The sequence below is a fragment of the Macrotis lagotis genome, chromosome X (genome assembly GCF_037893015.1).
Source record: "Macrotis lagotis isolate mMagLag1 chromosome X, bilby.v1.9.chrom.fasta, whole genome shotgun sequence".
NCBI lineage: Eukaryota > Metazoa > Chordata > Mammalia > Peramelemorphia > Peramelidae > Macrotis > Macrotis lagotis.
In genome coordinates this window covers 513168277-513183198 of record NC_133666.1, presented here as the reverse complement: position 1 = coordinate 513183198, position 14922 = coordinate 513168277, and the positions used below count along the sequence as shown (strand labels likewise).

The 14922-nt window shown below is 35.6% G+C and overlaps 1 protein-coding gene across 1 annotated transcript in view; it reads left to right on the top strand.

Annotated features, from left to right (window-relative positions):
- Positions 1 to 327: 327 nt before the first annotated feature.
- RNF144B (ring finger protein 144B) overlaps positions 328 to 14922 on the top strand; it is a 210511-nt gene continuing 195916 nt past the window's right edge. Inside the window, exon 1 of the mRNA XM_074207138.1 lies at positions 328 to 392. The gene's annotated coding sequence lies outside the window, so the exon portion shown is untranslated. The remainder of the gene's footprint in view (positions 393 to 14922) is intronic.

The following is a 14922-nucleotide window of genomic DNA, read 5'->3' as shown; positions in this document are numbered from 1 at the left end:
TATTCCCAATTTACAAATGAGGAAATTAAGTTCCCAGGGAGTTTAGGGGATTTGTCTAGCTATGGAGTTTCTGAGGCTGGGTTTGTCCATTGTCAACCATTTCATTTTTGTCTGCATTATTAGTGCACATTAAAATGCTTGGCTCATAAAAATAAGCATTTATCATCTATTTAAATATCTACTATGGACAAGGAAATGTGATGAACACTGAGAATATAAGGAAGTTAAATTCCATGGGGTTGGAGGGAGAAAATGCTACAATTTATACAAATATATGATTAATTCTTTTAATCTCAGCAGCACCTGAAGACCCTCTCCTAGACTGTGGAAGGATGTTAATAAATGATAGTAGAGGAAGTACTGATGAAATCTCATGTCCCTGAAGTATTGAGGTAAGATGCTGTCACACGGAGGATTCCTACTTTTTGTTTCTAGTTTCCAAGCTCATTTCCAATTTAAGACAAGTTCACTGCTGTGAATCCCATGACTTCTCAATTTTTTCATTTGGAACTTTGTAAGGGATGTTTTGAAAGCCTAAAGTTACCCAGTTTTTTCCTTTTATCCATATATTTTATCGTCTTAAAGAATTCTGTCAGGCATTATTTAACATTTTGGAAATCATGTCTTATTAAAATTAATAGTTTATTTAAATGTTCATTGATCCAAAAGAAGAAAGGAGAAAGACTCTTGAATCCATATAATTTGTGATAGGAATATGATTCTTTGAAGAGCTGGTGGGAGACATCTAGAATTTCTTAGGAAGATACTGTTTTACTAGAGCCAGCTCATATCTGCTCATCCCATTGTTAAATTTTTTTTTTTTAGGTTTTTCAAGGCAATGTGGTTAGGTGGCTTGCCTAAGGCCACACAGCTAGGTAATTATTAAGTGTCTGAGGTCGAATTTGAGCCCAGGTACTTCTGACTCCAAGGTCAGTGCTCTATCCACTGCCACCTAGCCGCACCCCCCACATTGTTAAACTTTCAATGTGAGCATTTACACCTTTGAAATGGGCAAATGCTACAGTTTAGAGTTTGTTTTATTTTTTTGTTCATTGCTTAAGAATATGATAGAGGAATATTAATTTTATAAAGTGTGGCTATGTACATTTGGGGGAAGAGATGTTAAATATTTACCAGCATACCCTTTCAAGGAGGCCATCAATATCAAAGATACCAGTTATTAGTCACTTCCAAGCTTGGAACAAAAGATGTGTCCTAGTAGTTGGAGACTTCCCAATTCAACAGTCAGTTTAGAACTGAGACATCTTCTTGTATGTGAAATGAAATAGAGCATTTTCTGATAAATGTCAAATATGATAATTAGTACTCTCTTTTGGGGGTAAATATGAGAATGAGGGAATAGAAGTAACTCATTTTAAAGGATTACAAAGTCCTGGGTAGAAAAATGAAGAATTTCAACAGTTGATATTTTATCATTGCTGTTGATTGAGGGTTAGATGATCAGGGATATATGGGCAGTGAACAGCTGGTATAAGAAGCATACTGTAAAAGGTGGTGTAAGAATACAGAATTTGATTTTCTAGATCAGAGACTAAGATAAAGTAATAATGGACTTTTGACTGGGAATGAAGTCTATGTAATCTGGACCAGGAAGGATGCATTAGTCTGGAGACTTTTTGATTTGATCCACAGGATTTTGAATAAAAAGTAAAAAAAAGATGAAAATAATTATCTACAAACAAGTAGCAAACTAAATACTAAAGAGTGATTTATGTGACAGGAAGAATTATGGTTGAAGAATTATTTTAGAAGGCAGAAGAAAATCAGCAAAAAAGGAATGATCCTTCTGGTCTTAGCTGCCTTTATGCCAATGAAGAGATTATTGATAATTAGCAAAATGAGCTAGAGATTGCAATGCCAGGAGGGAAATATGACTTCATGGGTTTCATGAAGATATAATAGAATGATTCATAACTGGAATATAACAACAGAAGGTTTGCACTCAGCTCAGACAGATTAAAAAATGGTAGCAGTGTGGCATTATTTATTAAGAAAACTCTATTTTTCTTTGTTTTTTTAAATGATTGCTTTGAATGAATGAATCTAATGCAAAAAGAATGATGAGGTCATATCTTACAACAAAAGGAAGAAGAAACAAATAAAAGATAGTATAATGGGATTTTATACCATAGGCCACCTAGTCAGAAAGGTCAATTGAATGTTTAGTTCTTAATGTAGAAGCCAAGCTGGCAGAGAGACTGGTTATAATTGTGATGGAAAGCTTGAGTGATAGCTTCCCCTCTTTGGCATCCTCATGCTGATCTACCTAGGGACAGGTATTTTATTGGTCAAGTCAATCAACTGGCCTATCTGGATCTGTTCTTATCTGTAGGTCAACTCCTGATGATCAAGATTCATTTTCTTTCTCTATTTACAAAGCCCCTCTGGTTTTTCCTTAATTGACTGATGTAGAAAGTATGTTTTGCAGAGGTTTTTTGGATTTTTTGCAAGGCAATAAGGTTAAGTGACTTACCCAAGGCCACACAACTAAGTATTAAGTGTCCAAGACTGGACTTGAACTCAGGTCCTCCTGATTCCAGGGTTGGTACTTATCCACTGTGCCACCTAGCTGCCTCAATGTTTTGCTTTTTAAAGGTACACAAATGATATGGCTGAGTCTTTGGGCAGTCAATGGCTAGCTGCACATTAATTCTATAAAGTTTGAAGAATTGCATATCTTATAAAAAGATAAAAAGGAGTAAAATCTCTTTTAAGACCTTAGCTTTGTCTCTGTAACCCATCCTTTCTGTCCTGTGATATCATCAACTGAACTGGGGAGAAATCAATTATTCAAGGGGCATCCTGATTGGTTCCCCTCCTCTACACAGTTAAACTTAGGTTCAGAAAGGATGTGCCAGCTAAATGTCAGCTCAGACAGATCCTAACAGGCAATAAAGAATTCAAGTGTAGGCCTGATAATGAACATTATGTCTGTTGTCTGAATAATAATAGTTTAGCTAAGTGCTGAGATTTTGTTGGCTGGTATGTGTGTGTGTGTGTGTGTGAGAGAGAGAGAGAGAGAGAGAGAGAGAGAGAGAGAGAGAGAGAGAGAGAGAGAGAATGAATGAATGAATGTCAACTGTGGGGAGAATAAGTAAGGTAAAACCTTGGGAAGGAGGGGGCAGATGATCCATGGCTTGAAGAAGGTTAAGAATTTCAAGACACAGGGAACTGACTACCTGTATTAAAAAATCTCAGAAGTCGGAGAGGGAATTTTGCAATTATCAAAAACGTCAAATTGACTGAAATGCAGAATATATGAAAGGAGATATTATAAGGGCATAGGTGGCATAGTGGATAAAGCACCGGCCTTGGAGTCAGGAGTACCTGGGTTCAAATCTGGTCTCAGACACTTAATAATTACCTAGCTGTGTGGCCTTGGGCAAGCCACTTAACCCCGTTTGCCTTGCAAAAACCTAAAAAAAAAAGGAGATATTATGAAGTAGAAGTGGGAAGATGGGAATTAGACTGTGGATGACATTTATTTATTTTTAATTTTTTTTAGATTTTTCAAGGCAATGAGGTTAAGTGGCTTGCCCAAGGCCACACAGCTAGGTAATTATTAAGTGTCTGAGGTCGGATTTGAACCCAAGTACTCCTGACTCCAAGGCCGGTGCTCTATCCACTGCGCCACCTAGCGCCCCATGTGGATGACATTTAAAGCTGGAAAACATTTGTATTTTATCTTGAAGGTCATAGGGAGTCATTGAAAGTTTTTGAGTTAGAGAATTTACTTTACAAATATCAATGTGGTGAATAAATTGGAATCTGGGAGGGGGAGGAGAAGCAAGGAGACTAATGAAGAGATTATTAGAATATACTAGGCAAGATGCAGTAAGACCTCAAACTGAAATGGAGGCTATCTAAATGAAAAAGTTATAGAACATAAATGTGATGAAATACTGTTGTATGAATTTTAAGCAGTGTAATGACCAACCATGATTCCAGTAGACTAAGGATGCAGCATGCTACCCATCTCCTGATAGAGAGGCAAAGGATTCAGAATGAAGAATAAGGGAAATATTTTTTTGGACATGACCAACATGGGACTTTGTTTTGATTGATTTTAGATGTTTGCAATAGACTTTGTTTTTCTTGTGTTCTCATTGAGAAGGGAGGGTTTGGGGTAAGAGGATGACTAGGTGGTATTAAACTGATTAAATTAAATATATATATATATATTTAAACATATACAATATATATATATATGCATATGTATGTGTGTGTACCTCACAAGTGGAGGACTTGTCCAAGGCAAGGAGAAGAACCACTTCTCATCTTTCTCAGAGTCTGACACGAAGGAAGAGAAGACAAAAGAAAATAAAAAGGAGTTTTAAAGCAGGATATAGGGGAGAATGGGGTGCCCTAGATAGTAAGCCCCTATATTCTAGTAAAGTGGGAGATGAGTTCTGTTAAGAAGAAGGAGTAAACAAGATAGTTTAGGAAGTTTGAGGAGAGAGGAAAAAGCTGTTGAAAAGGTTATACTAGTCAGTCAATCAATGCTGTGGAGCAGGAAGGGATCCAATTGAGAGTAGATAAGATAAACTTTTGGCACACACCATCAGGTTTCTAGATTGTTCAGGAGCACATGGGTAGTACTGGACAAGGCAGATGGAATATATACATGGGACTTTGAAAGATGTAACTGGGAGGAGAACAAAGATGTGAGAATTTCAAAATTAATGAAAGTTTTGAACTGGGAATGAAAAGAGGTGAGGTCAGGTCTGGGAGTATAGGATGATATGATAATGATGATGATGATGATGATGATGATGATGATGATGGTGATGATGGTGATAATGGTGATAGAGAAACAGCCCTGGAATCAGGAGGACCTGAGTTCAAATTTGACCCCAGATACTTGATACTTCTTAGCTGTGTGACAAGTCACTTGGGCAAGTCACTTAACCCTGATTGCCTCACATCCAGGGACATCTCCAGTTGTCCTGATCTAATCTGGTCCCTGCACCAAGACAATGATGACTTAGCATAGTACTTAAGTCTCCTTGAATGAGAAGATCCAAAAATCTTAATTTCCTTTACAGCAGAGAGGAGCCAATGCCATTGAATGCCTTGTAGTTTGTTGGAAGAGAAGTGAATCCTAGCTGGGGTTTCATGATATCCCAAGATTTTGTGCAACATTCCGATTGGCTTTTACAAAATTCTGACAACATATTTCATATATTTCTTTTAAAATTAAATATATCTTTTAAATATTTTCTTTTTAAAATTAAATATTTAATTAAATTCATTATGTATTTTGCAGAAGTCTCATCAGACTTTTTCCTGATTTCTAGGGAAAGGAATAGAAGGAGGAATACAAAATTGTAAATACTCCAGAAAGTCAAAACTTTATAGAAGAGCTGAAAATGATGGGGCCAGGCAGTCTTTTTTACTCATTCATTCAACCAGAATTTTTATGTTCCTACTGTTCATGCCAGGCATTATGGGAGATGCCTGGTATACAAAGTCAGACATGAAACTGTCTGTCCATAGAGGGTCTCCCTAGATATTGTAAAGGAAGATGATGTGTGCTTCAGGAATTAAATTTAGAATAATTTAGGATGATGGGGAGCAGACACTAACAACTGGAGAAGATCAGGGTAGGCTCCCTATAGGAAGCTGCATTTTAACTGAGGTTTGAAGGAAGAGTGGAGATGAGAATGGAATGAATACATTTCAGGCATGAGAAAAAAAAACCTTTGCAAAGGTATGGAGAGGGGAAGTGGAAAAGCAGACCACTTTAGCTAGAATTGTGGAGTACAAAAAAGAGTGTAATTCAGTAAATCTGAAATCATACTGTGGAAGGCAGAGGAATTGGTTTTTGGTCTTAGAAGTAAGAGAGTCTATTCGTTGTAGTTTCTTGAGTCTGAGAGCACCATGTGCTTTGGGAATTTGGTAGCTCTTTGGAGGGTGGCTTGGAGAGGGGAATAAATAGAAACTGGGAAATTGTTTAGGAGCCTAATGTAATTTCTAGGACAATTTCTCCTAACATATTAAAATGAGTTTATTTTGGAAAATTGTACTTGTGGCCAACTTTTTCTTTTTTCATGCTTGTCACTTTCAAAGTGATTGAAACATACATTTTTTTGGTTAAATTCTCAAATATGTACACATATACATCTTCTCAAGTTATATAATACTGAATTACTCCCCCCAAGTTGTCAGAGAAGATTGTGAAAACAGCAGAAATGGTACTTATGAGAAATAACTTGCAAGGAAATAAATATTAGAATGCAAAAATAAAAATGTCTGGAATCAGTTATTTATGATTATCATAATGTCCATCAATTTTTACTTATCCCAAGGATGATTTTGGGTTTTTCCATGTTTTTTTACCATCTCCTTCAGAATATAGGGTTGAGGAAGGAAAAGGAGATAACCCATAAACCTATGAATCTTTTCCCTTACCATGTCATGCCTGAATAATCAATAGTCAATAATAATAATAGTCAAAAGACTGAATAATGGAATAATGAAAAAAACCAAAATATAGTGATGGAAAAACTGAGCACAGAATTTGCAATCAGAAGTCCTGGGTTTGAATCCCTTGGCTGTTAACTAACAGCACAATTTTGAGCAAGTCATAAAGTTGCAACCTCTCAGACTTTTCATTTCTAAATTTTATAATTCAGAGTATAATTCAGGATTAAAAAATAGAAATAAAAAAATGGAGGACATTTGGTTTTGTTTTTACAAAGATACAGAAGAGATTTAAATTCTCTATATAATGACCAAATCCCAGTTTCATTCAGGCTTTGTTATTACATATAAATATATAGGCAATTAAGTGGGGCAGTGAATAGTGTGCTGGACCTGGAGTCAGAAAATCCTGAGGTTCAAATCCAGAGTGCTTATGAGTTGTGTGACCATGGGCAAGTCACTTTACCTCAGTTTCCTCAGCTGTAAAGTGGGAATAAACCTCATAGAGTTGTTGTGAAGATCAAAGGAGATGATATTTGAAGAGTGTCTGGCACATAATAGGCACTATATTGTTGTTATTGTTATTTTTACCACCTAAACAACCATACTACATTGTGGCATACTTTGTTTTGCTTCAGCCATTATAATTGCAGTTAGTTTATACAAATATATATATATATATATATAATATATATAATATATGTGTGTATTTTATATATCCACATATATATCCACAAATATGCATAAGTAATATATATATATTTATATGTGTGTCTAGATGTGTATATGCATACAAATAGTAACTATATATGTGTGTATACATATATACACATACATATACATACATACATACATACATACATATCCATATCAAATGTCAGTGGATAGAATATTGGAGTCAGGAAGACTGCAAAGACTAAACAACACCCAATAAGCTGGAAAACCTCAATTCTGTGGTTACCTGGCAGGTATGAATGGTATGCTCAGTCAAGTATTTCCACTGACTCTTCTTCAGGATACCAGGTTGAACATAATGGAAAATTCAAATGTCATTATGTTGGTGGCTTAACTGGGGTGGGTAAGTGAATGAAAGAACTCCAAAAAGAGGGTGGTACTTAAAAGTCTTTAGATTTTTTAAAGATGAAGTCCATCTGCTCTTGTCATGGTTTTCATTAAGAAGAATGCTGGTTGTTTGAAATAAATTCTCCTGAGTTTTTAAAATAGCAAGCATGAATGTTTTCTGTATTTATTTTCACCTTTTCCCTCAGAAACAGTTAAGTCCTATGATTTAGGTTTTCTTGCATATTTATAATAAAAATTGTGATTTTTGTACATGTTAAAATGAGATTTATTATATTTGCATCAGACTAAAGAGATAATTGGACTATTTGAAAAGGAACAACAGAAAAAAAACCCCAACCTTTCAGAAAAGGAAATACTATTTTAAAAAGTATGAAAAATAGTGATAACTTTTGCTTTACTGATGTCATATATATCATGTATACTTTTGTTGTTCAGTTGTTGTAGTTGTGTTCTATTCTCTTCATGACCCCATTTGGGGTTTTTGGAATGGTATTTCCTTCTCAAACTCATTTTACACACAAGGAACCTGATTAAGCGACTTGCCCAAGATCAGCTACTAAGTGTTAGAGGTCAAATTTGAACTCAGGAAGATGAGTCTTCCTAACTCCAGGCCTAGCACTCCATCCACCATACCACCTAGTGTACATGGATATAAAAAATGTTCTTTGCAATGATGTTTTTTCCCCCAATTATTATTTTTCTTTAAGTCATTATGTTCCCAAATACAAACTATGATCTTATGATCTTGTTTCTGTTTTTTCTTCCATCATTTTCTAGTCACTCGATCTTAGAAACTCAGTCACTTTTAACTCTTGTTCCTTGACCTCCCCCAAAAGACAATCTATTTTCAAACTCCATTGATTCTTCATTGCTAGTTGGTGCAGTGGATAGAGTGCTAGGCCTGCAATCAGGAGAGATAGAGTTCATATCTGGCCTCAGACAAATAACTGAGATGCTGGGTAAGTCCACTGAGTTTTTGTCTTCCTCAGTTTCCTGAACTGCAAAATGAGGATCTATTTTCCAGGCTTCTTGGGAGTATCAAATAGAATATTATTGCAAATTATTTATTAGCCCAGGGTCTGGCACATAGCAGAATCATAATCAATGACTTTCCCCCTTCCTTAAATATCTATATTTTCCTTTTTTATTTTCATTGTCACCAGTAAACTCTAATTTAGGCCCTCAGCAGCCTTATACCTAGACATATTTTAAGAGCCTCCATATTAGTCTCTCTCTAACCCTCTTGCACAACATAATTTTGCTTATCTTTCTAAAACACCGTTTTCATCTTGTCATGCCATTGCTCAAACACCTTTAATGACAATTCATCTTTGGCTTGCCATTCACACAATACAAAGCTAATATGACTCTAACTGGTGTTTCTACTGTATCTAAATCCAACCCTCTTGCTTCAGACTGACAACTTCATATGAATTTTGTATTCCTACCTTCTCCTTGGTTCAGCACATTCTCCCTAATGGAATTCCTTTCCCCTTGTTTCTATATTTCCTAATCCTCCCCATCCCTTAAGTACATCCTAAATATTTGCTTTTTGAAATATCTCTGACCTTTTTAACCCATAGTGATCATATCCTTCTCAGAATTCCTACTGATTTTATTTGACTATACATTTTGACACTGAACTAGGTGGCTTGATGGAGAGAATGCTGGGCCCTAGATTCCTCTTTCTGAATGAGCTCAAGAAGGAAATGGCACACCACTCCCGTATATCTGCCAAGGCCCAAAAGACATAACTAAAAATAACTGAAGAACAACAATAACATCCTTTAATTTTTCACGTGTTTTACTTCATATCATTTCCCCATGTATATTGGAGAGTCTTAACTAATATTGGGCTAATGTGGGAACTTTATCTCTGGGTGGCGTCATAAGTGGGGCATTATGTAGTTTCTCTTCCTTGTCCTCTGGTGGCACAGGGTCTGAGGTTGTCTTTCCAAGGATCTTTCCAAGGATCAGACTGCCCCTTTTTTACATGACTGTGCCCATGGGGTGGGTACTGTATAATCTTACTGTGCTACTTTGCCAAACCAACTGCAATTGCCTTGAATCTAGTTTCTGCTAGTTATGGTTCTTTTGGACTATAATTTTCTTAAGGGTAAAGACCATATTTTATAATTCCTGTATACTTTACAGCACCCATATATACTATTTTTCCCCCAAGAAATATTTCTTATTTGAGTTCTCCTTTACAAAACAAAATCTCAGTGATTGTAAATTACATAGATTCTTTTATAATGAAATTGTCCATAGATTTTTCTCCTTCATTCTCAAAGAGGACTAATGACATCATGAGGGTAATATCTTGACTTATGAATGAACTGGATATAAGTCCACATACTTAAAGAAGCAACATATTGTAGGAAAATGAGCCCAGAAGTTCTACCTTTTCTTACCTGTAAAACTTGGTTCTACCCTCTGCTATGTCTCCAACTCATTGACCTTCAGGATGAATGATCTTTATGGGCCTTAGTTTTCCCATTTATAAAATGTGTTGGGAGACAGGTTTGATTAGATGATCTTTTGAAGTCCAGTATATTGTCTGTGATTTGATGAAAGAACTGATTACTCTGTGTCCTTGAACCACAAAGCAGTTTGAGGTGAGCTCTGACTTGTACATTTGTTGTTGTTCTCATAAATACACACAGAACTGATATTTTGGTTTCTTAACCTCTGGTCCCTCCCCTTCCCCCCAATGAAGTAGGTAACTGTGGCTAGCACACTCAAGAGGATGTTGACAATAATAGGTCTGAGGTTTTTACATAGCTAAAAGTACTATGTAAGCCCAGGAAATAACAGTTATCACCTGTTTGCTATTTTTTTCCTTTGTGCATTGTTCTGGGTCTTAGGGTTATGGGGGGGGGCAAGAAGGAGGCATATTCTTAGGTTTCATTCCCTTAAGGCTGCTGCAATTTTGAGTAGCCTGTTTTTCAGGGTATCCTATCTGCTTTTCTAAATCAGGGACAATTATAGTGCTTTCCCTTCTTGTGTAGAAGAAAAGAGAGCTAAATGAAGCATATGAATGTACTGAATTCCAAAGGATATTTACCCTAAGGCAATAATCTCTTCCACACCCCACAAAGCATCCAAGAAGGAAATATTCTTGTCACCAGGAATATTTTGGATATTGGATGTGAAATTCTAAACCTCTAACACACTAAGAAATACAATTCAAGTAATCCCTTCTGAATATAGTTCAAATACTCTGATTACTCCAGAGGACTTTTCAAATTCTTTGCTCTGTGAAAAGTCTCTTGTGTTGACTTTTACTTAAAACAAGTAAACTAGTGGTTGAACTTTGGAAATCATTTTGTTATATGGAGTTTTTTAAAAAGATAATTTTTGTAATAGGATTTAAACTATATCTGACTTAAGGCAAATTGAAAAATCTAAATAAGAAGCTTGAGTTCTCCTAGTTCCTATTGTTCTCCATCTCTTCCTTCCTACCCACATTCCCCTACTCTCCCACCAAAAATTCATAATACTTTTATGGTCTTTTCTATTTCTTCCTCTCCATCAAACTCTTCTCTTAAAAAAAAGGTTCTGAGACTCACTCAGTATCAAAATGTAAATGATTGATTATCTAAAATCTTATAGTTAGCCTTGATTCTATAGGTCACTAGATTGCAACTATCTATATAACTCTGGAGAACAGTCTTAGAGGATTATAAGAGAAGCAGAGAACTTAATTGACTTGCCCATGGTCACACAGCTAATATGTGTTAGAGTCAGAATTTGAACCTTCTTCATCTTGCCCCTTTCCAGTAGGTACAATGCTCTATCTTTACTTGAAGCTGCCTTTCAAATCTCCTCCTTAGGGCTCTTAAAATTATAGTGGAAAGAAATCTAAACAAAATCAGAAAAATTAGGTTGTACTTTGTCACTTACTTGTGTTGTGACCTTGGTCAAATCATTCACCCTCTTTTAACTGTTCTGTGCCTTAGTTTACTAATATATAGAACAAAGGGGTTAAAAAGGATCTTTTAAGCTTCCATCTAACACTAACAACTGTTTGTTCTTCTGATGTACAATAGTAAGTTATGTTGACATATTGATACTTCATTAAGAAGCCAGTAAACACAGAGAATAGAAATATATTTCTAACCCACTCTAGAGAGTTGACTACCATGAACATAATCCTGAGAAAAAAACCAAAAATATAATCCTAAATAAATTAAACTGATTTTTACTATTCTCAATTAATTTTCTGAGTCAGAAGGTGAGACCCTAGATAGAAAAATTTTCTAACCTTTGACAAAGGTTTGTCATAGGCCTCCTTTACATATTGACTCCAAGTGCATCACTACTAATGGCAGAAAAGAATATTTCTGGTAGTTCTGGTTTTGTATTTAGTTACAAGCATCATATAACATGGCCACTAGGATGCTCTGAATTGTATGGAGAAAAGATGAACAGCTGCATTTGCTATTTCCACTGCTCTTTTAGATCCACCTAGGGTATAACCGTAGAAATACTTGTCATTTTTACAAGGTGGAGGATTTAACATCAATTGCACTATTTGATGAAACCTTGGTGACAAATTCTTGAGTAGATTTTACAGAGCAGCCCCACCTTAGACCCTGACTCCAATTTCACATCTAGATGAGGGTACATTCCTTTGTCTATTACTATAGTGAGTTTGGCTAAGTGTACTGAATGGTCACAAGCTGTGTGACTTTGGGTAGTCATTCACATATGCCTCAAAAGCTTTTTTCCTTTTCCTATTTATGTAAAATAGATGTTTGATTATATATCATGACAACAAATAATAACCAAAGAATTGATTTATATTTTATTAAGTACAAAAGGGGAGAAGTTCCCATTAAATTTGGTGAATATAACTCTTCCTATAATGAGCATAGATATACCCATTGCCTCTTTGTTACGATGTGATTGGTTTGCTGGGACTCTTCTAGGAAGCTAGACCAGCTTTCTATGCTAATCCTTTAAGAAAACTAACACTTTTCATCTTTTTGTACTTTTTGTTTCCAGCTTACAATAGAGGCTGGAAATTTCTCCCACTCTCCTCCCCTCTCTCTATAATACAGTAACTAACAACATCTTGAGTCAGATGGGAATCACCTAAAACTTTCTTATCCACTTGACCTGAGAAAAGAGTTTTTAAGTACAATAGTATACTTCTCTAACCCAAGAAATGGCAACCAGGGCAATGGTGAATTGACAAGAGTTCTTTAGAACCATAAAGTATAAACTTTATTGTTGCTGATTTAGTTCAATTATCCCACCTATGAACAATCACTCTTTTGACCCAGGAATGCAGATGTAAATGAAAAATAGAGATTTATTAAAAGAAGTTACAACACAAAAAAGTAATAGGAAAGTTAAGAAGAGTTTAAGGAAAAGGGAGAGGGAGAGGGAGAGGGAGAGGGAGAGGGAGAGGGAGAGGGAGAGGGAGAGAGAGAGAGAGAGAGAGAGAGAGAGAGAGAGAGAGAGAGAGAGAGAGAGAAAGGTGGAGCTCTGTGGATCTCACCCTGTGGCCTGGTTAAGGCAAACCTCATGGCTACCTGCTTTCTCTCTCTCTCTCTCTCTCTCTTTCTCTGCCTCCATCCTTCTGGATGGGGGCCTGGAAGAAACAGGAGAGCTCGAAGGGGCTGCTTGGGAGTGGTCCTACACCTTGGGGCCAGGTATCCCCAATGGCAAACCATATATTGGTCCTTCCTGTCTCAAAGTGCTTGATCTCCAATTTTAACATGTCATTTCTTACCCACCAGTATCCAGGCCAAAGTTAAGTGGAAGGGGAAAATAGGGACAAGATACAATCAACAGAGTCCAAGGGAAGCAGAATCTCAAGAGCAGGAACTTCCACCCATTTAACAGATTTTGTTTTTGCTACATTCACAATTCTCTTTATCAATATGAGTTCTTTATGTATCTTCTATATCTCTTTACGAGCTCTTCTAAATCCTTATGCCTTTTGTCTTTTTTTGTGTGTGCATGAGGAGATATCTCTCTTTGTTATATATTTGTTACCTTGAGTGCCTATGTGAGAAGTTGAAATCCCTGAAATCCTACTCATAATTGTGGAAACCTAGACAGGAACATATTTGGAGCTTTTATGGAGTTAACTCTTAGGCATGGTGACAAAAGACATGGGAGTGAGGAAGAAACTTACTAGATGTGTGACCCTGGACACATCACCCAGCCTCTCTTTGCCTCAGTTTCCTTATGTATTCTATAAAGTAAGGATGATAATAATAGCACCTGCTTTCAAGGATTGTTGTGAAGATAAAATGAGATACTTGTTATGTGCTTTGAAAAATTCTAAAGCACTAAATAAATACTTCTTCTACTACTTCTTTTTCTTCTTCCTCTTCCTTCTTTTACTCTTCTTCCTCCTTCTCTTTCATCTCTTGCTTTCCCTCTTTCTTTTTCTGCAACACTGGTATAATATCACTACTAAAAAGATAATCCTTTGTTTACAAGAAAAGCTTTTAGATATTAAAAGAGCTTTGTGATTTCCTGAAGGCAGATAATTTAAAAAAATCACAATAACAGTGCTACAGTAATTAGAAAGTATAAGGACTTACAGAAAAGAAAAATTGACATTAAAGAAGAAATTGAAAAAACAGTAAATCACATTAAAAGCAATGAATAAAAGAACAGATAATACATATCAAAAATTATGGGATGCAGTCAAAACAATTCTTGGATGAAAATCTATAGAACTGAATTCCCATAGCAATAAAAATGGGATAGGGATAGGGACTAGATCTATGATTTCATTGGTATTAGGAACTTTTGGAAGAGGCAGCTCCCTCTACCAAAGCTGTTTTCCTAGAATGCTATAGATTAAAGGCCTCACTCAAAGTGTTGTGTATAGCCTGGAAGGATGTAAGGAGGTAATACTTAAGCCCTGGAATTCCTGTTTTTGAGGACCAAAATTCTATCCACTATTGCAAGTAGTCTCTCAATCTCAATAAAGAAGAGAAAAATATTTGATTAAGTTTATGCATAAAAAACTTAGAAATCAGGAAATTAACTAAAAATTAGAACACTGAATAAATGTAGAATAATGTAGAATGTAGAATAAAATATAGAATAAAAATAAACATGGAGTAGAAATCAGAAATAATAAAAGTAAAAAAATGAAATTGTACATGCATCCATCTTTTAAAAGAATTTAGTAGAACTGATTAAACAATTTATAGGAATATTTTTTTTAATTTAAAAAGAGAACAACTGAAAATCATCAAAATTAAGAATAAGAAAGAAGAGATCACGAGGAAGGGATTAAAAAAATCTGGCATTACAGTACACAGCTCTTTGCTAATCAACTTGAGAGTCTAAAGAAATGAATGAATGAATGAATAAAAAAAGGGACAGGATCTTACTATGTGCTAAAAACTAAACAAATAT